At 46.0% G+C, this 25,205-nt stretch overlaps 1 protein-coding gene across 1 annotated transcript in view; it reads right to left on the bottom strand.

Moving 5' to 3' along the window:
* Positions 1-22,675, bottom strand: part of LOC116359702 (N-acetyllactosaminide beta-1,3-N-acetylglucosaminyltransferase 2-like) — a 37,948-nt gene extending 15,273 nt beyond the window's left edge. The window contains exons 1-2 of the mRNA XM_031813009.1: positions 22,310-22,675; positions 3,534-3,667 (exon numbers count right to left, since the gene is read on the bottom strand). The gene's annotated coding sequence lies outside the window, so the exon portion shown is untranslated. The remainder of the gene's footprint in view (positions 1-3,533; positions 3,668-22,309) is intronic.
* Between the last annotated feature and the right edge of the window lie 2,530 nt (positions 22,676-25,205).

Raw genomic sequence — 25,205 nt, forward strand, 5'->3', positions numbered from 1 at the left:
GGGAGAGGAGAGAGATATAGACGAGGGAGAGGAGAGAGATATAGACGAGGGAGAGGAGAGAGATATAGACGAGGGAGAGGAGAGAGATATAGACGAGGGAGAGGAGAGAGATATAGACGAGGGAGAGGAGAGAGATATAGACGAGGAAGAGGAGAGAGATGAGGGGACACATTCAAGTTTGTTTATTTGTCATATGCACAATGCAACAAAATGCTTTACACACAAATTAGTGGTCAACTAGCCTAGTGGTTAGAGTGTAGGGACGGCAGGTAGCCTAGTGGTTAGAGTGTAGGGACGGCAGGTAGCCTAGTGGTTAGAGTGTAGGGACGGAAGGGTAGCCTAGTGGTTAGAGTGTAGGGACGGCAGGTAGCCTAGTGGTTAGAGTGTAGGGACGGCAGGTAGCCTAGTGGTTAGAGTGTAGGGACGGCAGGTAGCCTAGTGGTTAGAGTGTAGGGACGGCAGGTAGCCTAGTGGTTAGAGTGTAGGGACGGCAGGTAGCCTAGTGGTTAGAGTGTTGGACTAGTAACTGAAAGGTTGCAAGTTCAAACCCCCGAGCTGACAAGGTACAAATCTGTCGTTCTGCCCCTGAACAGGCAGTTAACCCACTGTTCCTAGGCCAGTTAACCCACTGTTCCTAGACCAGTTAACCCACTGTTCCTAGACCAGTTAACCCACTGTTCCTAGACCAGTTAACCCACTGTTCCTAGACCAGTTAACCCACTGTTCCTAGACCAGTTAACCCACTGTTCCTAGACCAGTTAACCCACTGTTCCTAGGCCGTCATTGAACATAAGAATTTGTTCTTTAACTGACTTGCCTGGTTCAATAAAGGTAAAAAAAACTACATAAAAACATTGAATAGGATGGAAATCTCCCCCTGAGTTAATATGGCCAGTTAGTGCAAAAACACATGACTACAAATAGCCCACATGTTCATTCTACTTTAAGGACTCGGGGGAGGGGGGGTGGGTGTAATGGCTTCACTTCAAGAGAACACAGGTTTCTAAGAATCAATGCTCCAGAATAATGCCTCCACAGAATGCATGAGCAATTTCAGATGAATGGTAATCAGACTGCAAATCTACAATTGATTCAAATCTACAATTTATTCAAATCTACAATTTATTCAAAATCTGCTTGACTCTAAGATGGAGACCTATGGGTCAATTTGAACATTTGAAATATTTATTTTGAAATGGCCAGAAAGTCCTTCAGGAAAGTTGGAAAGGTTATTTAGGGAAATTCAATGTTTCTAGGCAGCGAATCACTGATCATGTGCTTTATATTCCAGAGAGCCCTCGTGATCCTAATCTGTGGTCCTAGTCTGACTGATGACAACTGCACAACCTAGGAGAGATATTGGCTGTGCAGCTTTGGCTTCCAACCCTACAAGAGCACAGCTGATACAGCCAACCAAGGTGGAATCATAACCACAAGGATGTGGGTGTGGGGGCACAAACATACACCCCTCCCCCTCAACACACCCACCTCCCTCCCTAAACCTCCTCCTCCCCTAAACCCCCCCCTCACTAATCTGGACCTCATCTCAGAGTGACTCAACAGAGTAAGACAGGATGGGATCCTGAAGATTTTGGCTTTTCAAAACAGAGTCTATAAAACCTTTATAGACTCACTTCCTTTTCCCTGGGTTAGTTCATTTACTAGTTATTATCTCTACTGACACCATCACTGGGTTAGTTCATTTACTAGTTATTATCTCTACTGACACCATCACTGGGTTAGTTCATTTACTAGTTATTGTCTGACACCATCCCTGGGTGACTTCATTTACTAGTTATTATCTGACACCATCCCTGGGTTACTTCATTGACCAGTTATTGTCTGACACCATCCCTGGGTGACTTCATTTACTAGTTATTATCCGACACCATCCCTGGGTGACTTCATTTACTAGTTATTATCTGACACCATCCCTGGGTGACTTCATTTACTAGTTATTATCTGACACCATCCCTGGGTTACTTCATTGACCAGTTATTGTCTGACACCATCCCTGGGTGACTTCATTTACTAGTTATTATCCGACACCATCCCTGGGTGACTTCATTTACTTGTTATTATCTGACACCATCCCTGGGTTACTTAATTGACCAGTTATTGTCTGACACCATCCCTGGGTGACTTCATTTACTAGTTATTATCTCTACTGTCTGACACCATCCCTGGGTTCTTCATTTACTAGTTATTGTCTGACACCATCACTGGGTTACTTCATTTACTAGAGTTATTGTCTCTACTGACATCAGTGACATGCAAAAATTGGGTGACTCATTTGCATTAAAGCTGAGGCTCAACATTTGCTTTGATTTAGTTGATAAGAACATAGAACACAGCAGCAGTTCAATACAACACTAAGACCTGGTCATCATCACACACAAAAAGACAGGATTCCTGTTCGGACAAAATCAAATATTTACATTCTTCTCTTGCTATTCGAGTTGGAATGAGCAGAACAACCCACCTGAGCAAGGCTGAAAGCAGGCTCTCTCCCTCCCCCACTAACCCTTCTCAGAGTACTTCTCTCATTGAAACACAATGACCTCCTCTTACCCACCATAACCCTCCCCCACTCTCTTCCCCTCTCTACTTCCAGGTGTCCTTTATCTTTCTTCCTCATCTCTCCCTCGTTCTACCCTTTCGCTGTCTTGTGTTTCAGTTCCACTGTCTCCTAGCAACACTTCTGCCCCAGTGCCTTCAGGCCCCCTGTGTCCTCTCATCCTCCCTCTTCTTCATTCTCTCCCTCTCAGCCATCCTCCCCTCACACCTATAGTACACAAGCAATCTTTATTGCATTGACTGTCTAATGTTCTTTTACCTGTGAGCATAACAGTTGGTCTTACCTGTGTAGGTGGGTGGAGTCTCTCTCTCTCTCTGTGTGTGTAACAGGAGTTGGTCTTACCTGTGTAGGTGGGTGGAGTCTCCCTCTCTGTGTGTGTAACAGGAGTTGGTCTTACCTATGTAGGTGGGTGGAGTCTCTCTCTCTGTGTGTGTAACAGGAGTTGGTCTTACCTGTGTAGGTGGGTGGAGTCTCCCTCTCTGTGTGTGTAACAGGAGTTGGTCTTACCTGTGTAGGTGGGTGGAGTCTCCCTCTCTGTGTGTGTAACAGGAGTTGGTCTTACCTGTGTAGGTGGGTGGAGTCTCCCTCTGTGTGTGTGTAACAGGAGTTGGTCTTACCTGTGTAGGTGGGTGGAGTCTCCCTCTCTGTGTGTGTAACAGGAGTTGGTCTTACCTGTGTAGGTGGGTGGAGTCTCCCTCTCTGTGTGTGTAACAGGAGTTGGTCTTACCTGTGTAGGTGGGTGGAGTCTCCCTCTCTGTGTGTGTAACAGGAGTTGGTCTTACCTGTGTAGGTGGGTGGAGTCTCCCTCTCTGTGTGTGTAACAGGAGTTGGTCTTACCTGTGTAGGTGGGTGGAGTCTCTCTCTCTCTCTGTGTGTGTAACAGGAGTTGGTCTTACCTGTGTAGGTGGGTGGAGTCTCTCTCTCTCTCTGTGTGTGTAACAGGAGTTGGTCTTACCTGTGTGGCGGGTGGAGTGTGTCAGGCTTCACTGTCCTCTCAGTCTGGCCTCACAGCTCTTAACCCATACTGAGTCCCACCCCCTGGGGAACAGCAGCCAATGGGACACAGAGGGGGAGGGGTGCGGCAGCAACCTGTAGGCAAGAAAGACCAACTGTGTGTCAACACCACGATCGAGATGACCAGGAACAGTATGAGACACTGTTCAGAACTAAGCTGTTCTCTAACACACAGAACGAGAAAGAAGCTAATATTATTCTCAGACTAAGTCTGAGTCTAAATTCTTGCATAATTTCTTTCATTCTACCACTGCTGAGGGCTTCTGTTATTTACATGCTGAGGGCTTCTGTTATCTACAATCAATCAGACATTCTGTGGACTCTCATTTCAGTGCCACCTAGACATGTTGTTGCATGATGGTCCTGCTCTCGTGCTCGACAGCAGGGTACATAGAACTGTGATAATCATTAACTTATTGGCTTTCTGAGCAAACAAGAGGGGTCAGCAAGAAAAGGCAGGCAGCCACGCACTATTATTTATTTAATTTTTTTATTTAACCTTTATTTAACCAGGTAGGCTAGTTGAGAACACCTTTATTTAACCAGGTAGGCTAGTTGAGAACAAGTTCTCATTTGCAACTGCGACCTGGCCAAGACAAAGCATAGCAGTGTGAACAGACAACACAGAGTTACACATGGAGTAAACAATTAACAAGTCAATAACACAGTAGAAAAAAAAGAGAGTCTATATACATTGTGTGCAAAAGGCATGAGGAGGTAGGCAAATAATTACAATTTTGCAGATTAACACTGGAGTGATAAATGATCAGATGGTCATGTACAGGTAGAGATATTGGTGTGCAAAAGAGCAGAAAAGTAAATAAATAAAAACAGTATGGGGATGAGGTAGGTAAAAATGGGTGGGCTATTTACCGATAGACTATGTACAGCACACACTCTGGGACATGTGAAAAGTGATCCCAGAACAGTCCGTGATCCTGGTTACCCATGTTAAACCCTACTAGGCTTGGGAGGTATCCAGACTGTCATACCGACCTTGTGCCATAATGGGATATCCAGTAATACCGGCACTGAACACTAGGGGTTGCTACTGTAATCCAAAGGTTAGCAATGCTAACAAGTACATGTAAAATCCCATAGAGAATGCTAACTAAATGCTAATGAGCGCATTGATTAAGCAGGACAGACATCCCAGCTCAAAGTTCTACAAGGAACTCAAAAATGCTACTCACAGATTGCTGCACAAACACAAAACAAATAAACAGAAAGGCTCTTGATCCAGGAGGGGATTATCAGCTGTTACCAAGCGAAACTTGATTTTGGAAGAAGCTTAACCACTTCGCTAACTAGCTACTAAATTAGCAATCCAAAATGCACGACTGCAGAGTATTTAGCACATTTTAGACAGTTATCAACTAAGGTATCTAGCTGGCAAACATTTAGTTGTGAATTGCGTAATGTAACTACATCACCTGACTCCCGGGGTCTCTCGTCGTGTGCTTGTAAACAAACACCACATGACTGGGGACTAGCGCTATGCTTCACAACGAAAAATGGTGATCGGTGAAATGAAGGACACAATCTTCTTTATCTCCTAACGTATTTCACAAGGTGACTTCAGGTATTTCCTTAAAAAGTCACATTTATAAAAAATATATAAAATTAATTATAAAATTATAAAAATAACACTTTAAAAGAAATACTTAACATCGACGGTTTTGGAAAGAAATCATTCCTATTTCCAAATATCCCGGTATACCGCCCTGGCCTAAAGCGTGTAACCCTACTATACACATGTGTAACCCTACTCTACATGTTTATGTGTGTAACCCTACTCTACACGTTTGTGTGTGTAACCCTACTGTGCGTGTGTGTAACCCTACTGTGCGTGTGTGTAACCCTACTGTGCGTGTGTGTAACCCTACTGTGCGTGTGTGTAACCCTACTGTGCGTGTGTGTAACCCTACTGTGCGTGTGTGTAACCCTACTGTGCGTGTGTGTAACCCTACTGTGCGTGTGTGTAACCCTACTGTGCGTGTGTGTAACCCTACTGTGCGTGTGTAACCCTACTGTACGTGTGTAACCCTACTATGTATGTGTATGTGGTGAAGAGATGAGGTCTAGGTCTAGGTTTGTGTCAGCACACCAACACTATTCACACACTGTCAGACTGATGGCAGTGAGTCAGACACACTCTCGCACCCCACCCCCTCCCCTCTGAGATGTTTTGTGAATTTAGGCCAAGACCTATTTCCATTTTAGTCCCCACCTAGTTGCCCCCATCATGTCCATTGGTTGTTAGCTAGTGGTGGCTAAAGTTAGCTGAAGTTAGTAATGGCTGTTTAAAGAGTACTGAACCATGGATGACAGTTTCTCCTGGTTTATCTACTACCTTCAGGGTGAGGAACCATCTAACGTCAAGTTGTAAAATAGTCAACTAGTCCTTTCAGGAGATTCCAGAGACATTACTGTAACGTAAACTAGTCCTTTCAGGAGATTCCAGAGACATTGCTGTAACGTAAACTTGAGCATTTCCTCTGTCTCGACCACTAGCGCCGGAGGTTATGGGTGAGCCTTCCTCCAGTCACTCCCCTCAGAGCAGGGCAGCGGAAACAGAACGGTCTCGACCACTAGCGCCGGAGGTTATGGGTGAGCCTTCCTTCAGTCACTCCCCTCAGAGCAGGGCAGCGGAAACAGAACGGTCTCGACCACTAGCGCCGGAGGTTATGGGTGAGCCTTCCTCCAGTCACTCCCCTCAGAGCAGGACAGCGGAAACAGAACGGTCTCGACCACTAGCGCCGGAGGTTATGGGTGAGCCTTCCTCCAGTCACTCCCCTCAGAGCAGGACAGCGGAAACAGAACGGTCTCGACCACTAGCGCCGGAGGTTATGGGTGAGCCTTCCTCCAGTCACTCCCCTCAGAGCAGGGCAGCGGAAACAGAACGGTCTCGACCACTAGCGCCGGAGGTTATGGGTGAGCCTTCCTCCAGTCACTCCCCTCAGAGCAGGACAGCGGAAACAGAACGGTCTCGACCACTAGCGCCGGAGGTTATGGGTGAGCCTTCCTCCAGTCACTCCCCTCAGGGCAGGGCAGCGGAAACAGAACGGTCTCGACCACTAGCGCCGGAGGTTATGGGTGAGCCTTCCTCCAGTCACTCCCCTCAGAGCAGAGCAGGGGAAACAGAACGGTCTCATTGAGCTCTGCTACAGTAAAACATCTTAATAGCAGAGTAAATGTATTGATGAGAGGCTTGTTTTATTGAGATTTTAACTGAAATTGCAATAACATAACAGTCGGTTACATTGACATTTTTTGCAGTAGGTAAAAATAAATTAAAAAAGAGTCCTCAGTGATTCGTCTGGCTGCAGTGAGCCATGTAAAACAGCTGATGTCACCTCACACCGAATTACCCACGTTTTCAGTCAGAGTTTACTCTACCTTATTACTTTATATGGAATGACTAGCATGATATGGATCAAAATGAAGCCTGGTTTGTTCTAATGTTGTAAGGTAGGCCTACTGTACCTTATATAGTTGTAAGGTAGGCCTACTGTACCTTATATAGTTGTAAGGTAGGCCTACTGTACCTTATATAGTTGTAAGGTAGGCCTACTGTACCTTATATAGTTGTAAGGTAGGCCTACTGTACCTTATATAGTTGTAAGGTAGACCTACTGTACCTTATATAGTTGTAAGGTAGGCCTACTGTACCTTATATAGTTGTAAGGTAGGCCTACTGTACTTTATATAGTTGTAAGGTAGGCCTACTGTACTTTATATAGTTGTAAGGTAGGCCTACTGTACCTTATATAGTTGTAAGGTAGGCCTACTGTACCTTATATAGTTGTAAGGTAGGCCTACTGTACCTTATATAGTTGTAAGGTAGGCCTACTGTACCTTATATAGTTGTAAGGTAGGCCTACTGTACCTTATATAGTTGTAAGGTAGGCCTACTGTACCTTATATTTGTATGAGGAGCGGGGGGGGCTAATCACTCATGTTTGATCGGCTAACGTTACTTGACGAAGACTTTGTTCGCTTTAGTAACTGTGCTCTCGTCTTGAAGGTAAAAAGTAATGAGTGTAACGTTATGGATGAGAATATGAACACTTTAATTGTTTGCACATGCTTGTGAAGAGTTTAACATCCTGTGGCGGACTGCCATAGCATCGAATAGTCCCCGCGATATGCAACTGTTCAGGGAAGTCAGGAACCAATACACGCAGTCAGTCAGGAAAGCAAAGGCTAGCGTTTTCAAGCAGAAATTTGCATCCTGTAGCTCCAACTGGGACACTAAAGTCCATAGAGAACAAGAGCACCTCCTCCCAGCTGCCCACTGCACTGAGGCTAGGTAACACGGTCACCACTGATAAATCCATTATAATTGAACATTTCAATAAGCATTTCTCAATGGCTGGCCATGCTTCCTCCTGCTTCCGAGCCGGTCACGGGTGCACCTCAGCCACGCTCAAGGTACTAAACGATATCATAACCGCCATCGAAAAAAGATAGACGGCTGCACAGTACTTCATCGACCTGGCCAAGGCTTTCGACTCTGTCAATCACCACATTCTTATCGGCAGACTCAATAGCCTTGGTTTTTCTGACGACTGCCTCGCCTGGTTCACCAACTACTTTGCAGACAGAGTGTCAAATCGGAGGGCATGTTGTCCGGACCTCTGGCAGTCTCTATGGGGGTACCACAGGGTTCAATTCTCGGGCCGACTCTTTTCTCTGTATACATCAATGATGTCGCTCTTGCTGCGGGTGATTCCCTGACCCACCTCTACTCAGACGACACCATTCTGTATACATCTGGCCCTTCTTTGGACACTGTGTTAACTAACCTCCAAACGAGCTTCAATGCCATACAACACTCCTTCCGTGGCCTCCACCTGCATGCTTTTTAACCGTTCGCTGCCCGCACCCGCCCGCCTAGCATCACCACCCTGGACTGTTCCGACCTAGAATATGTGGACAACTATAAATACCTAGGTGACTGGCTAGACTGTAAACTCTCCTTCCAGACTCATGTTAAACATCTCCAACTCTCCTTCCAGACTCATAAACATCTCCAATACAAAATCAAATCTAGATTCGGCTTTCTATTTCGCAACAAAGCCTCCTTCACTCACGCCTCCAAACTTACCCTAGTAAAACTGACTATCCTACCGATCCTCGACTTCGGCCATGGCATCTACAAAATAGCTTCCAACACTCTACTCAGTAAACTGGATGCAGTCTATCATAGTGCCATCCGTTTTGTTACCAAATCACCTTATACAACTACCACTGCGACCTGTATGCTCTACTCGGCTGGCCCTCGCTACATATTCGTCGCCAGACCCACTGGCTCCAGGTCATCTATAAGTCTACGCTAGGTAAAGCTCTGCCTGATGTCAGTTCACTGGTCACCATAACAACACCCTCCCGTAGAGCACGTTCCAGCGGGTGTATCTCACTGATCAACCCCAAAGCCAACACCTCATTTGGCCGCCTTTCCTTGTTTGTGTTATTGGCTTGTTTATTGTTTACTCCATGTGTAACTCTGTGGTGTTGTTTGTGTCGAACTGCTATGCTTTATCTTGGCCAGGTCACAGTTGCAAATGAGAACTTGTTCTCAACTAGCCTACCTGGTTAAATAAAGGTGTTCTCAACTAGCCTACCTGGTTATATAAAGGTGTTCTCAACTAGCCTACCTGGTTATATAAAGGTGTTCTCAACTAGCCTACCTGGTTATATAAAGGTGTTCTCAACTAGCCTACCTGGTTATATAAAGGTGTTCTCAACTAGCCTACCTGGTTATATAAAAAGGTGAAATTTAAAAAAGTAAAAAATAAATATATGGTTGAGATGAAAAGTTGCCTTCGTTACTGGGATATTTACAGTACATTTTAAAACTACAGCGCAAGAACGTCCGTTGCCAAGCCCCCAAACACTCTCTCGGCAGGCACAGGAGAGTCCGTTGCTAATGTAAATTGAAAAGTTATGTCAATATTATGTACATTTGAATCTCATCACGGTGCCTCTGCTAGAACTCTCTTCAACTTGAATAAGCCCTAAATCAGTCTCTGAAGACTGGAGTCGCAGCCAAAGTCCTCATTAAACAATTATACAAGATAACAGCAGGAAGGAAGTCTAACTCAAACACACACCCTCATTACCTCTGACCATAATACTGCTCTGGCTGTTGGCTGATGAAGAATAATAAAATGGATTAGTTTGAAATGCAAAATATCATTTTTCATCGTGTGCAATGCAACTGGAGTCTAAGCAGAAGGATGTCATGCTGAATGAAGCTTGTTAGGAGAGTTGTCCAGCCAGACAATGGGAGGATCTCAATTAGATACTCCTCGCGTCCTCTCTCCTCCTCAAAAACCCTTTGGATGAGAAAGCCAGATGTCTCTCCCCTCTGACCTTCTCCTCCAATGGGTTTTGAGAAGGAAGCGAGGAGGGAGATTACGAGAGGATGTGAGGAGTATGCAATTGAGATTCTCCCATTGTGCATCATCTCTTCTCCATCTGGACTTATTGGAAATCATGTGACGGTTTCAGCAATATGGTGGACGTATCCAGGAAGTGAATCATGTGACCGTCTCAGGAATATGGTGGACGTATCCAGGAAGTGAATCATGTGACGGTCTCAGGAATATGGTGGACGTATCCAGGAAGTGAATCATGTGACGGTCTCAGGAATATGGTGGACGTATCCTGGAAGTACATTTTTTTCCATAAATGTATTATGAAATAATGACATTAATGATTTTAGCTTTTTAATGGAAATTCCAAAGCCAAAATTATTAATGAACATTCAATTGTCTGTCAGGTCCAAATAGAAAATTACTATGAATTAGGAAAATGTATATGAAATAATTCTGACAAAATCCTTTCACTAGTTCTTCAATGTAGATGAGGTACACTTTCAAAAACTGTCATCTCCGTCCCTCTCTCTCGTCGTTGTGTCCGTCCCTCTCTCTCGTCGTTGTGTCCGTCCCTCTCTCTCGTCGTTGTGTTCATTGCTCTCTCGAAGTCTGTGTAAATAACATAACGTAGCAGGCATAAATAAAGTGTAGGCCTATCCATCCAGAGAAGTGTTTACCATGAGGAGACGCTCATAGGCCTATCCATCCAGAGAAGTGTTTACCATGAGGAGACGCTCATAGGCCTATCCATCCAGAGAAGTGTTTACCATGAGGAGACGCGAATAGGCCTATCCATCCAGAGAAGTGTTTACCATGAGGAGACGCTCATAGGCCTATCCATCCAGAGAAGTGTTTACCATGAGGAGACGCTCATAGGCCTATCCATCCAGAGAAGTGTTTACCATGAGGAGACGCTCATAGGCCTATCCATCCAGAGAAGTGTTTACCATGAGGAGACGCTCATAGGCCTATCCATCCAGAGAAGTGTTTACCATGAGGAGACGCTCATAGGCCTATCCATCCAGAGAAGTGTTTACCATGAGGAGACGCTCATGGGAGTCGTTCTCCCAAAGGCAGGAAGGCAGGTGACAAATCCATGTTCAATATAAGCCTATATAAATGCATTGGGCTTATTTAGGCCAGATTTTGGCGAAAGTGAAACTTCTCGGGTCGCCTCTTCCTCTCAGAGCTGGGAAAAACTGCCGCAAAGGATTATGGTCATTGTAATTAGTTAAAGTTTCTCCACTGAACTGGGGTGAATGTTTTCTTAATGAAATCAACTCCCTGCAGCCCGGCGTCCCACATCATTCTTGACTTGATTTCTCTGGTGAATGAAGTCTAGCGCTGGGCTCACACAAAAAACTAAGATGGAATTCAAGTAACTGAACCGATGTCGGTCAATTAGTTGTTAAATAACCCCTCCCCGCCAAAAAAAATCACTCAGCACTACGAGACTAACGTACAAATCAACAACAGAAACATGGTAGCTGACATGACTAACTGAGTGACTGACAGACATAAGAGAACTATTGCTGATGGACAAACACTTCAAAATGGCACTTGGTCTAATCTACTATTCGGTGTTCCAAAAGGTCGGGGGTTGTTTCTGGAAGTTGATCCGTGAGCCTATAAAAGTTGACCTCCCTGATTTAGAGGCTATAATAATAATAATAATACACACACACACTTAAATCAAGCGTTTTGTTTTCAGAACTTAAAAGTGGTCTGTCAACAAATGTCCTCATCCTTAGATCTATTTTGTAGATCCAGCTGTATGTCAACAATCCTAAATGATTAGAAAAGATAAGCACCAAGTCATTTCCTGATTTGTGGCGCTCATCTTATCCCTCATTGGATGTTGAGACATTTAGCACAATGTTGTAATTGTTGACCTGTGAAGTGGACTCTTCCTGACATTACACTATCATACACTCTGCATGATGTAATGCCTTTACCTTCTGCCCTTTGTGCCGTTGTCTGGGCCCAATAATGTCTGTACCCTGTTTTGTGCCGATACCATGTTGTGTTGCTGCCATGATGCCGTGTTGTCATGTGTTGTTGTCATGATGCAGTGTTGTCATGTGTTGTTGTCATGATGCAGTGTTGTCATGTGTTGCTGTCATGATGCAGTGTTGTCATGATGCAGTGTTGTCATGATGCAGTGTTGTCATGATGCAGTGTTGTCATGATGCAGTGTTGTCATGATGCAGTGTTGCCATGATGCAGTGTTGCCATGATGCAGTGTTGCCATGATGCAGTGTTGCCATGATGCAGTGTTGCCATGCGTTGTTGCCATGATGCAGTGTTGTCATGCGTTGTTGCCATGATGCAGTGTTGTCATGCGTTGTTGCCATGATGCAGTGTTGTCATGCGTTGTTGCCATGATGCAGTGTTGTCATGGTGCCGTGTTGTCATGCGTTGTTGCCATGATGCCGTGTTGTCATGCGTTGTTGCCATGATGCAGTGTTGTCACGGTGCCGTGTTGTCATGCGTTGCTGCCACGATGCAGTGATGTCATGCGTTGCTGCCACGATGCAGTGTTGTCATGCGTTGCTGCCACGATGCAGTGTTGTCATGCGTTGCTGCCACGATGCAGTGTTGTCACGGTGCCGTGTTGTCATGCGTTGCTGCCACGATGCAGTGTTGTCATGCGTTGCTGCCACGATGCAGTGTTGTCATGCGTTGCTGCCACGATGCAGTGTTGTCATGCGTTGCTGCCACGATGCAGTGTTGTCATGCGTTGCTGCCACGATGCAGTGTTGTCATGCGTTGCTGCCACGATGCAGTGTTGTCATGCGTTGCTGCCACGATGCAGTGTTGTCATGCGTTGCTGCCACGATGCAGTGTTGTCATGCGTTGCTGCCACGATGCAGTGTTGTCATGCGTTGCTGCCACGATGCAGTGTTGTCATGCGTTGCTGCCACGATGCAGTGTTGTCATGCGTTGCTGCCACGATGCAGTGTTGTCATGTGTTGCTGCCACGATGCCGTGTTGTCATGTGTTGCTGCCACGATGCCGTGTTGTCATGTGTTTCTCTTCATGTTGTGTTGTCATGTGTTTCTCTTCATGTTGTGTTGTCATGTGTTTCTCTTCATGTTGTGTTGTCTCGTCGTGATGTGTATTTTGTCCTATATTTTTAGCAGGCCTTTTGCCTTTTTCGTAGGCCGTCATTGTCAATAAGTATTTGTTCTTAACCGACTTGCCTAGTTAAAAAGTTTAAATAAAACACTACTGTTGAGGTCGGAAAACATCTGACAAGACGTTGATATAAACTGTGTTAATGAGGACATTACACTGACATTCAAAGATGAATACAAGATGATGCTGAAACACTGGTGATTTACCCAACAAATGAGTGGCAACTGATACAGTTGACTCTGTTGGGGTCTATTTTAATAGCCTACAGTTGACTCTGTTGGGGTCTAGTTGAATAGCCTACAGTTGACTCTGTTGGGGTCTAGTTGAATAGCCTACAGTTGACTCTGTTGGGGTCTAGTTTAATAGCCTACAGTTGACTCTGTTGGGGTCTAGTTTAATAGCCTACAGTTGACTCTGTTGGGGTCTAGTTTAATAGCCTACAGTTGACTCTGTTGGGGTCTAGTTTAATAGCCTACAGTTGTATCTGTTGGGGTCTAGTTTAATAGCCTACAGTTGACTCTGTTGGGGTCTAGTTGAATAGCCTACAGTTGTATCTGTTAGTCAGCACCTGGAACTGTTTGGGTCACACAAAGGACATATTGGTTTACAGAAATCCATGCTGAGGTGTTTACCTGGTCACGGTCTCCAGCTCTGTTGCATTTACAGCACAAAACCAATACAAGTAAATATCTGTGATAATGGCATTTCAGGATGAAATCATCTTAAAGTAACTTTACTGATCTAGAATATCCATTTAACCCTTTGGGATAATTCCGGGAATGGAACGTAAAAATATTTACACGACCAGTCAAACGTTTGGACACCGACTCATTCCTGGGTTTTTCATCATTTCTTACACTGTAAAATAGTGAAGACATCAAAGCTATTAAATAACATATGGAATCATGTAACCAAAAAGGTGTTAAACAAATCAAAACATTTTATATTTGAGATTGTTCAAAAAGTAGCCACCCTTTGCACACTCTTGGCATTCTCTCAACCAGCTTCATGAGGTAGTCACCTGGAATGATGTTCAATTAACAGGTGTGCCATGTTAAAAGTTAATTTGTGGAATGTCTTTCCTTCTTAATGCGTTAGAGCCAATCAGTTGTGTTGTGACAAGGTAGGGGGCGTGTACAGAAGATGTCACAACACAACTGATTGGTTATCTTCTGTACACGCCACCTACCTTGTCACAACACAACTGATTGGTTAAGGTAGGGGTGGTATACAGAAGATAACCAATCAGTTGTGTTGTGACAAGGTAGGGGGCGTGTACAGAAGATAACCAATCAGTTGTGTTGTGACAAGGTAGGGGGCGTGTACAGAAGATAACCAATCAGTTGTGTTGTGACAAGGTACAGAAGATAACTAACCAATCAGTTGTGTTGTGACAAGGTAGGGGGCGTGTACAGAAGATAACCAATCAGTTGTGTTGTGACAAGGTAGGGGTGGTATACAGAAGATGGCCCTATTTGGTAGAAGACCAAGTCCATATTATAGCAAGAACAGCTCAAATTAGAAAAGAGAAACGACAGCGCATCATTACTTTGAGACATGAAGGTCAGTCAATCCGGATGAGTTCATTCACCGGATAATCGTTCTTTATATGACTAATAGTTTAAAACATAAATAATTGACTAATTAAATCCAGGTTATGAACATGTTACAGTAATGAGAACTAGTTATGATAAAAATGTTCATGGTCTTGGAAAACGTTTTTTTAAACATTACATCTGAACAGTTATGATTAAGATGGACAATAATTTGATGGTATTTTATCCATTACAAAATAAAAAGGTTTGTCGTTTAAAAATGTACCAGAAGTGACACACACACTCAGCCATAATATTGTACAGACATGGCCCAATGGTATTCCTAGAAACACAGACCACAACAAGCAGTCATACAGTCCTGGAATGTGCTAGAAAACCTCTGGAATTCTGCCCATCAGCTCCGGGAAAGAGATCAGATGATATCCCAGAAATTGTTTTAACTTTAAATAGTTAAATCAAATGGTTGTCACATACGCTGTAAACAACAGGTGTAAACCTTACAGGGAAATGCTTACCTTACAAGCCCTTAACACAGTTTTCTTAACTGCATTGGTGGTTAAGTAAATAAAAATATATAATTATTAACAAATTACTAAATTACATGGGCTCATAACTTATGTTAGTAAAGACGTAGTAAACAATATAAAATGACCATAAGGCTGAAGTTTCCTGACCATGAAAACTGAGCAAGAAACCCTCAAACTCAATATTAGGAAGGCGTTAATGTGTTGTACACTCAGTGGACGTGTTCTAGAGAACTGGGCCCTAGAGCCCTAGTCAAAAGTAGTGCACTATTTAGGGAATAGGATGCCATTTGGGACGAAGCCTGGGACACACACAATACATCTATCACACTTCAGATACAGCTGACACCCGTCTCCGCTCCAAAAGGGGGTGTGTCCTGATCTTCCAAGTGTTTGTGCATCATCATTATTAAAGGGTGTGTGTCCTGATCTTCCAAGTGTTTGTGCATCATCATTATTAAAGGGTGTGTGTCCTGATCTTCCAAGTGTTTGTGCATCATCATTATTAAAGGGTGTGTGTCCTGATCATCCTAGTGTTTGTGCATCATCATTATTAAAGGGTGTGTGTCCTGATCATCCAAGTGTTTGTGCATCATCATTATTAAAGGGTGTGTGTCCTGATCATCCAAGTGTTTGTGCCACATCATTATTAAAGGGTGTGTGTCCTGATCATCCAAGTGTTTGTGCATCATCATTATTAAAGGGTGTGTGTCCTGATCATCCAAGTGTTTGTGCCACATCATTATTAAAGGGTGTGTGTCCTGATCTTCCAAGTGTTTGTGCCACATCATTATTAAAGGGTGTGTGTCCTGATCTTCCAAGTGTTTGTGCATCATCATTATTAAAGGGAGTGTGTCCTGATCTTCCAAGTGTTTGTGCATCATCATTATTAAAGGGTGTGTGTCCTGATCTTCCAAGTGTTTGTGCCACATCATTATTAAAGGGTGTGTGTCCTGATCTTCCAAGTGTTTGTGCCACATCATTATTAAAGGGTGTGTGTCCTGATCTTCCAAGTGTTTGTGCATCATCATTATTAAAGGGAGTGTGTCCTGATCTTCCAAGTGTTTGTGCATCATCATTATTAAAGGGTGTGTGTCCTGATCTTCCAAGTGTTTGTGCCACATCATTATTAAAGGGTGTGTGTCCTGATCTTCCAAGTGTTTGTGCCACATCATTATTAAAGGGTGTGTGTCCTGATCTTCCAAGTGTTTGTGCCACATCATTATTAAAGGGTGTGTGTCCTGATCATCCAAGTGTTTGTGCCACATGTCTGACCATTATTAAAGGGTGTGTGAACTGCACTTGCTCATGGGTTTGTGTTTTCCCAAAACACTCTCCCTCCCCCAAGCCCAATATCCTGCTGCCTCAACCCAGCCCCAGAAGTAGTCAGAGTGAGGGAGTAGAAGGCCGGTCAAACAAGACACTGAACAGCCACTGGATAAAACCTGTTAGTAGAAGGTGGTGGGACTAACGCAACAATCACCTTTCAAATGAACATTTACAAGACATGTTAGTGAAGGTTACTCCCCCACGCCCTCTCTACCAGAACACACGGAAGCAGGATTTCCTACCATCATCTCTCTCCTCAAAAGGTGTCTGTGTTTTATGACTCTAGACGAGACAGAGCTCATATAAAAGTCATCTCTAAGAACAATAAGGATGGTTGGCTCTAGTAGAACGGACACCAAACATCCTGTTCTAACGGTTCCTACTTCCTGTGTGTCTGCACGCGTGTATAAAAGAGGAACGACATGGCAACGATGATGATATTGACCAGGCGTTTTAACACTTCCCTGTTCCTTTAGTCTGGTATGATGGAACTAAAACGGGTCACACGATGTTCCTCAAAAAGGTCTTCGTTAGGATACTCAGCCTGACTGATGCAGAAATCCAGTTCGATCCAGTTAGCATCCGTCTCAATCTAGTGCAGTATAGCCAAAGCCTTGTATGGACGGCAGTCAGATATGTGCTCTGTGCTCCTATTGGTGGATAGATCTTGTATGGACGGCAGTCAGATATGTGCTGTGTGCTCCTATTGGTGGTTAGATCTTGTATGGACGGCAGTCAGATATGTGCTCTGTGCTCCTATTGGTGGTTAGATCTTGTATGGACGGCAGTCAGATATGTGCTCTGTGCTCCTATTGGTGGTTAGATCTTGTATGGACGGCAGTCAGATATGTGCTGTGTGCTCCTATTGGTGGTTAGATCTTGTATGGACGGCAGTCAGATATGTGCTGTGTGCTCCTATTGGTGGTTAGATCTTGTATGGACGGCAGTCAGATATGTGCTCTGTGCTCCTATTGGTGGTTAGATCTTGGCGATATATTAAAATGTAATTTAAAAAAAATGTATTTGTCACGTGGTGAATCTAAAGGGTTTAGACATCAGCGAGAAATGCTTTCCTTACGAGTCCTTCCCAAAGTAATAACAGGAGGGATAAAATACACATGAATGAAGACACATACAAGGACCCTGTATCACGAGTCCCAGTATACAGGTATGGAGCTACAGATTGGTACAATACCCTCTATAGAAGAAAAAGAAAAGGTATTTTTATACTGTGTTAAATAACTGAAAAGTTCAACTCTAATTGGACTACTTCGCTGTCAGTTCTGTCCTGGCTGGGTTGAGTGGAAAACCCATTAGCATGAAGAAAGACCATTTAAAAACACCTATAATTCATGTGTTGCCGGTCTAGGGTCCAGGCACTAGTCATAAAACTCATTCAGAAACATAGAAACATAGAAACAGAGTAACATATCGCCATAGAAATATGATATTTGGGCCATAATCGCCCAGCCCTATTGGTGGTACTCATGTGGTTCTGAGCGGCGCTAGCAGCCAAAGGTCAAGGGTTCAATTCCCTCATGTGACCACATACACATGACAAAAAAAATGGACACAGTCACTACTGTATTTTAAGTATGTTTGTATTAAAAACATCTGACCAAAGTCCTACAGTGGTGTTTTACACAGATACCTGCATAAGAGCAACCAACCTCTACTGAAGAACATGCTGGTTCTGGGACATTCAAATCCCCAAAAGTCCCCACAAGGATAGTAAAATAAGGAAAATTAACCCTCGTGCTGACAATTCCCACAGCACCCTGAGGACAAAGGCTAATTTAAATTTAGGAGGTTAGGGTTTAGTGGTTAGGGTTAGAATTAGTGTAAGGGATTAGGGTTTAGTGGTTAGGGTTAGAATTCGTGTAAGGGATTAGGGTTTAGTGGTTAGAATTAGTGTAAGGGATTAGGGTTTAGTGGTTAGAATTAGTGTAAGGGATTAGGGTTTAGTGGTTAGAATTAGTGTAAGGGATTAGGGTTTAGTGGTTAGAATTAGTGTAAGGGGTTAGGGTTTAGTGGTTAGAATTAGTGTAAGGGGTTAGGGTTTAGTGGTTAGAATTAGTGTAAGGGGTTAGGGTTTAGTGGTTAGAATTAGTGTAAGGGATTAGGGTTTAGTGGTTAGAATTAGTGTAAGGGATTACGGTTTAGTGGTTAGAATTAGTGTAAGGGGTTAGGGTTTAGTGGTTAGAATTAGTGTAAGGGATTAGGGTTTAGTGGTTAGAATTAGTGTAAGGGATTAGGGTTTAGTGGTTAGAATTAGTGTAAGGGGTTAAGGTTTAGTGGTTAGGGTTAGAATTAGTGTAAGGGGTTAGGGTTTAGTGGTTAGGGTTAGAATTAGAATTAGTGTAAGGGGTTAAGGTTTAGTGGTTAGGGTTAGAATTAGTGTAAGGGGTTAGGGTTTAGTGGTTAGGGTTAGAATTAGTGTAAGGGTTTAGTGGTTAGGGTTAGAATTAGAATTAGTTTAAGGGGTTAGCTTTAAGAGTTAGGTTTACGGGTTAAGTTCATGGTAAGGATGAGGGAAAATAGGATTTGGAATGGAAATATATTTGAAGTCCCCACGAGGATAGAAGAACATAACGTGTGTGTGTGTGTGTGTGTGTGTGTGTGAACCCTGACAATATTCTCTCTGTCAGGTGTTAATTGCCTTTGCGTCATCATGTTAAATTCCTGAATTTGAGAGTCAGTTGACCATGGAAGTGCAGCCAGCTGCCCTGCCCTAAAAGGCTCTACTCCGGCTGCATGAGGACACGGGGGCTGTTGTAACTACCTTCCCCGGCTGCATGAGGACACGAGGGCTGTTGTAACTACCTGTCCCCGGCTGCATGAGGACACGAGGGCTGTTGTAACTACCTCTCCCCGGCTGCATGAGGACACGAGGGCTGTTGTAACTACCTCTCCCCGGCTGCATGAGGACACGGGGGCTGTTGTAACTACCTGTCCCCGGCTGCATGAGGACACGAGGGCTGTTGTAACTACCTGTACCCGGCTGCATGAGGACACGAGGGCTGTTGTAACTACCTGTCCCCGGCTGCATGAGGACACGAGGGCTGTTGTAACTACCTGTCCCCGGCTGCATGAGGACACGAGGGCTGTTGTAACTACCTGTCCCCGGCTGCATGAGGACACGAGGGCTGTTGTAACTACCTGTCCCCGGCTGCATGAGGACACAGGGGCTGTTGTAACTACCTGTCCCCGGCTGTGGTCAGCCCCTCACTGACAAATGACCCTGGAAACACGAGATGAACAAACTAAGGACGAACTGAATATGAATAATACCAGGTCATTGACATAAAACACAACGTCAGCCAGGGTGAGCCTCCTCAGCCCTAAACACACCAGACTAGTACATAACTGCTACATCTAGCTGGGTCTGCCTTTGTAACAGATAACATACTGTAAGACCACTTCACAGCTAACTTGAAATGTTGCTAACGGAACTAGCAAATTGGGTCCTTTTCTAGAGCATAACATGTTGATAGTTGTGGAGGAGGGCAGTCAGAGGACTACTGGTTTGTTCCCACTAAGGGGGACAGTGGAGGAAGCTGTTAGCAGAGCAGCGACGTGGGTTTCACCTTCAGCGTATTTGGGTCTTCCCAGGTTATCCTGGTTTGGGAACCCTGGTTCACAGCTTGTGTGTCTGTGTTAGCTTCAGGCTCCTCCCTCTACCTCTGTATCAGATCAGTCTTCCTGTCTGTATCCTTCTACCAGTATACACAGCTCCCTTCATGATCAGTCTTCCTCTGTCTGTATCCTTCTACCAGTATACACAGCTCCCTTCATGATCAGTCTTCCTCTGTCTGGATCCTTCTACCAGTATACACAGCTCCCTTCATGATCAGTCCTCCTCTGTCTGGATCCTTCTCCTGGTCCCTGTCTACCAGTATACACAGCTCCCTTCATGATCAGTCCTCCTCTGTCTGGATCCTTCTCCTGGTCCCTGTCTACCAGTATACACAGCTCCCTTCATGATCAGTCTTCCTCTGTCTGGATCCTTCTCCTGGTCCCTGTCTACCAGTATACACAGCTCCCTTCATGATCAGTCTTCCTCTGCCTGGATCCTCCTACTGGTCCCTGTCTACCAGTATACACAGCTCCCTTCATAATCAGTCTTCCTCTGTCTGGATCCTTCTACCAGTATACACAGCTCCCTTCATGATCAGTCTTCCTCTGTCTGGATCCTTCTACCAGTATACACAGCTCCCTTCATGATCAGTCTTCCTCTGTCTGGATCCTTCTCCTGCTCCCTGTCTACCAGTATACACAGCTCCCTTCATGATCAGTCCTCCTCTGTCTGGATCCTTCTCCTGGTCCCTGTCTACCAGTATACACAGCTCCCTTCATGATCAGTCCTCCTCTGTCTGGATCCTTCTCCTGGTCCCTGTCTACCAGTATACACAGCTCCCTTCATGATCAGTCTTCCTCTGTCTGGATCCTTCTCCTGGTCCCTGTCTACCAGTATACACAGCTCCCTTCATGATCAGTCTTCCTCTGCCTGGATCCTCCTACTGGTCCCTGTCTACCAGTATACACAGCTCCCTTCATAATCAGTCCTCCTCTGTCTGGATCCTTCTACCAGTATACACAGCTGCCTTCATGATCAGTCTTCCTCTGCCTGGATCCTTCTACTGGTCCCTGTCTACCAGTATACACAGCTCCCTTCATGATCAGTCTTCCTCTGTCTGGATCCTTCTCCTGGTCCCTGTCTACCAGTATACACAGCTCCCTTCATGCAGCACAGTCACTCTATTGGACATCTCCACTCTGGGTTTGTAACTAGGTACATATGTGTCAAGTCTATTCTATGGATACTGTTGCTAGACACTCCCCCAAACGGCCAGGCATTTCCAGTTGTAATGGTTGACTCAAAAGTAAAAAAAATGACCTTGGTTGTAAAAATGTCACCAAAAGACAAATGCTAGCAGGGTTTATTTAACTATGTTATCTCAAAAAAGGGATATTCCCTATTTTAACGTGTACAGCACATGAAAAACAGACCATTTGGGTGTTAAACTGTGGCAATGGGGTGCACATTTTAGGAGATGGTATGTATAGAACTGTGCCTGTTTATACAACAAAAGTATGTGAGAGTTCTGTACTCACTGCACCAGAGACACTCAGTCTACTACAGTAACGTCATTTCATGATACTGAACTCTGGAAACTACTACTGCTTATTCCGTGTGGGATGCAACACTCTGACGATAGAAATGTAGCCTATAGAGCTGTCTGTCTGGTCTCTCCTGTTGTTTATGTATAGAGTAGTTCTCAGCTGTTCTGTAAGTTGGTTTTCTATCTGAGCGTTCTGTATCCTACTCGCTGCCCTCTGAACTGTCCATCTGGTGAGTGACTGTTGATAATCCACTACCTCTACAGCCGGTTTCGACAGTATTTTAGAAGCATAGACTACTTATTGTCGGGAAGGAATTTCCACTACGGGTTTCATTATGCTCCTCCTCCTCTTTATCGTACTTAGTCAAATAAACTTGCAATGTGCCCATGAAGAAAACGAGACGTCTGCGTATTAACCTAGGAAAATATTTGACCATATGACTGATTTCCACAGATAACATATGTTTGAGTTGCAACCACTACGCACAAGCGAACTCCGAATTTCCAAGAGAAATGGACAGAGGGCGCAAAGACGTGAGTCAAGCGATCAGAAATACGTTTGACGAAAACGAAATATTCAGACTGGATATTGGAGAAACTAGATTAGTAAACTCTCAATATGGCTAATAAAATCCCATTAATTATCGTAAACAATCATAGCTACCTTGTCTTTGAATCCTAAATCCAGGTTCGTTCTCTCATCATGAAGTTAATTGTCTCCAACTCGTCACCCCCCCCAAAAAACGAAAACTCTCCTTCAGAAAACTGCAATCCTGTCGCGCATGGAGATGGCGCATCTGACATCGGTGCTGTAAAAGGTAGCGTACAAACTATCCGTAGACGTATCGTCCAATGATTAATAGGCTACAAGCCCGCCGTTGATTACTTCACTTTTTAAGCGAAATGTTCACTAATAACTTGAGGACAAACGAGGTTTATTCCAGTTTAGAGTTTAGATTCTGTCATCGGGAGTTCCTTATCCTTCCTCCTCGCACCGGTGACACAACTTTGATGATTGACGGCTGGAAGACTCCTCCTAAAAAAAGGTATGACGTTGCCTTTGTTAGGCCGATGTACCCCGCTCAGGAGTTGAAAACAAATCGTTTTTTTTTTATTCAAAAGGCAGTAAAACAAAAATGATGGAGTGAGTTTTAGTAAAAAATACCTTGATGTAATAATTTGTTATAGGGACATATGTGGTAGGCTAATGCTGCATGCACTCAGGTTATCGTCATAAACTACATTTTACATACACCTTGATCACACCGACAGTGTTATTGCGCCAAATGGTATTCAGCGTCATCTGGATATGTGGGCAACAAAAGTTCAACATTCACCTTCTGCTACCATTTCTGTCAAGCTGTCTACGCACACAATTTGATGCATTCGTTAGATAAATCCAATGTATGTACCACACAGAAAGCACTGAAACTGCCTCTGCAATGCAACGCTGCAAGGCTAACACAGCGTTCCATTGGAAATGAATGTACTTCTGATGTACCAAAACGCAAGGACACTGTAGGTGTGATCGAGGAGTTAGTATTCACACTCCATGGCCTGCATCACAACAAAAAGAATGAAGCTACACATCAGCAACTTCTTCTGTGGTTTTACTACATGTACCTCACTGCAAAGTAATGCCCAAGTAGTACAAATCCAAAGCATCACACTGCACAGTGATTTTAGAACAGCACCAAATAAAGTTGTAGGCCCCTTTCTCCCCCCCACCTCTCTCTCCTCCTCCTCCCTCTCTCCCCCCCACCTCTCCCCCCCACCTCTCCCTCCTCCTCCCTTCTCCCTCTCCCCCCCCACCTCTCCCTCTCTCCCCCCCCACCTCTCCCTCTCTCCCCCCCACCTCTCCCTCTCCCCCCCTACCTCTCCCTCTCTCCCCCCCCCCCTACCTCTCCCTCTCTCCCCCCCCCCACCTCTCCCTCTCTCCCCCCCCCCACCTCTCCCTCTCTCTCCCCCCTCACCTCTCCCTCTCTCCCCCCCCACCTCTCCCTCTCTCCCCCCCACCTCTCCCTCTCTCCCCCCCCACCTCTCCCTCTCTCCCCCCCCCCCACCTCTCCCTCTCTCCCCCCCACCTCTCCCTCTCTCCCCCCCCACCTCTCCCTCTCCCTCCTCCTCCCTCTCCTCTCTCCCCCCCACCTCTCCCTCGTCCTCCCTCTCCCTCTCTCCCCCCCACCTCTCCCTCCTCCTCCCTCTCCCCCCCACCTCTCCCTCTCCCCCCCCCCACCTCTCCCTCCTCCTCCCTCTCTCCCCCCCACCTCTCCCTCCTCCTCCCCTCTCCCTCTCCCCCCCCCACCTCTCCCTCCTCCTCCCTCTCTCCCCCCCACCTCTCCCTCCTCCTCCCTCTCCCTTTCTCCCCCCCACCTCTCCCTCCTCCTCCCTCTCCCTTTCTCCCCCCCACCTCTCCCTCCTCTCTCCCTCTCTCCCCCCACCTCTCCCTCCTCTCTCCCTCTCCCTCTCTCTACCTCCTCTCTCCCTCTCCCTCTCCCCCCCCCCCCCCCACCTCTCCCTCCTCCTCCCTCTCCCCCCCCCCACCTCTCCCTCCTCCTCCCTCTCCCTCTCCCCCCCCCACCTCTCCCTCCTCCTCCCTCTCCCTCCCCCCCCCCACCTCTCCCTCCTCCTCCCTCTCCCTTTCCCCCCCCACCTCTCCCTTCTCCCTCCTCCTCCCTCTCTCCCCCCACCTCTCCCTCCTCCTCCCTCTCCCTCTCCCCCCCACCTCTCCCTCTCTCCCCCCCACCTCTCCCTCCTCCTCCCTCTCTCCCCCCACCTCTCCCTCCTCCTCCCTCTCTCCCCCCACCTCTCCCTCCTCCTCCCTCTCCCTCTCTCCCCCCCACCTCTCCCTCTCTCCCCCCCACCTCTCTCCCCCCACCTCTCCCTCCTCCTCCCTCTCCCCCCCACCTCTCCCTCTCTCCCCCCCACCTCTCCCTCTCTCCCCCCCACCTCTCCCTCCTCCTCCCTCTCTCCCCCCACCTCTCCCTCCTCCTCCCTCTCTCCCCCCACCTCTCCTCCTCCCTCTCTCCCCCCCCACCTCTCCCTCCTCTCTCCCTCTCCCCCCACCTCTCCCTCCTCCTCCCTCTCTCCCCCCACCTCTCCTCCTCCCTCTCTCCCCCCCAACTCTCCCTCCTCCTCCCTCTCTCCCCCCCACCTCTCCCTCCTCCTCCCCCCCCCCCACCTCTCCCTCTCTCCCCCCACCTCTCCCTCCTCCTCCCTCTCCCCCCCCAACTCTCCCTCCTTCTCCCTCTCTCCCCCCACCTCTCCCTCCTTCTCCCTCTCTCCCCCCACCTCTCCCTCCTCCTCCCTCTCCCCCCCCAACTCTCCCTCCTTCTCCCTCTCTCCCCCCACCTCTCCCTCCTCCTCCATCTCTCCCCCCACCTCTACCTCCCAGTCTCACCCCACCTCTCTCTCTCTCTCTCTCTCCCCCTCTCTCTCTGAACAGGGACATGTTGAAATTCACGTGGCTGTGCTCACTATGCTCAGTGTGCTACGATGACTATCTCTGCCATGCTAATGTGGTGGTGGTGGACCACATGGGTCGTGGCTCCCTATATAGT

The sequence above is a fragment of the Oncorhynchus kisutch genome, unplaced genomic scaffold (assembly GCF_002021735.2).
Source record: "Oncorhynchus kisutch isolate 150728-3 unplaced genomic scaffold, Okis_V2 Okis04b-Okis11a_hom, whole genome shotgun sequence".
In the NCBI taxonomy this organism is placed as follows: domain Eukaryota; kingdom Metazoa; phylum Chordata; class Actinopteri; order Salmoniformes; family Salmonidae; genus Oncorhynchus; species Oncorhynchus kisutch.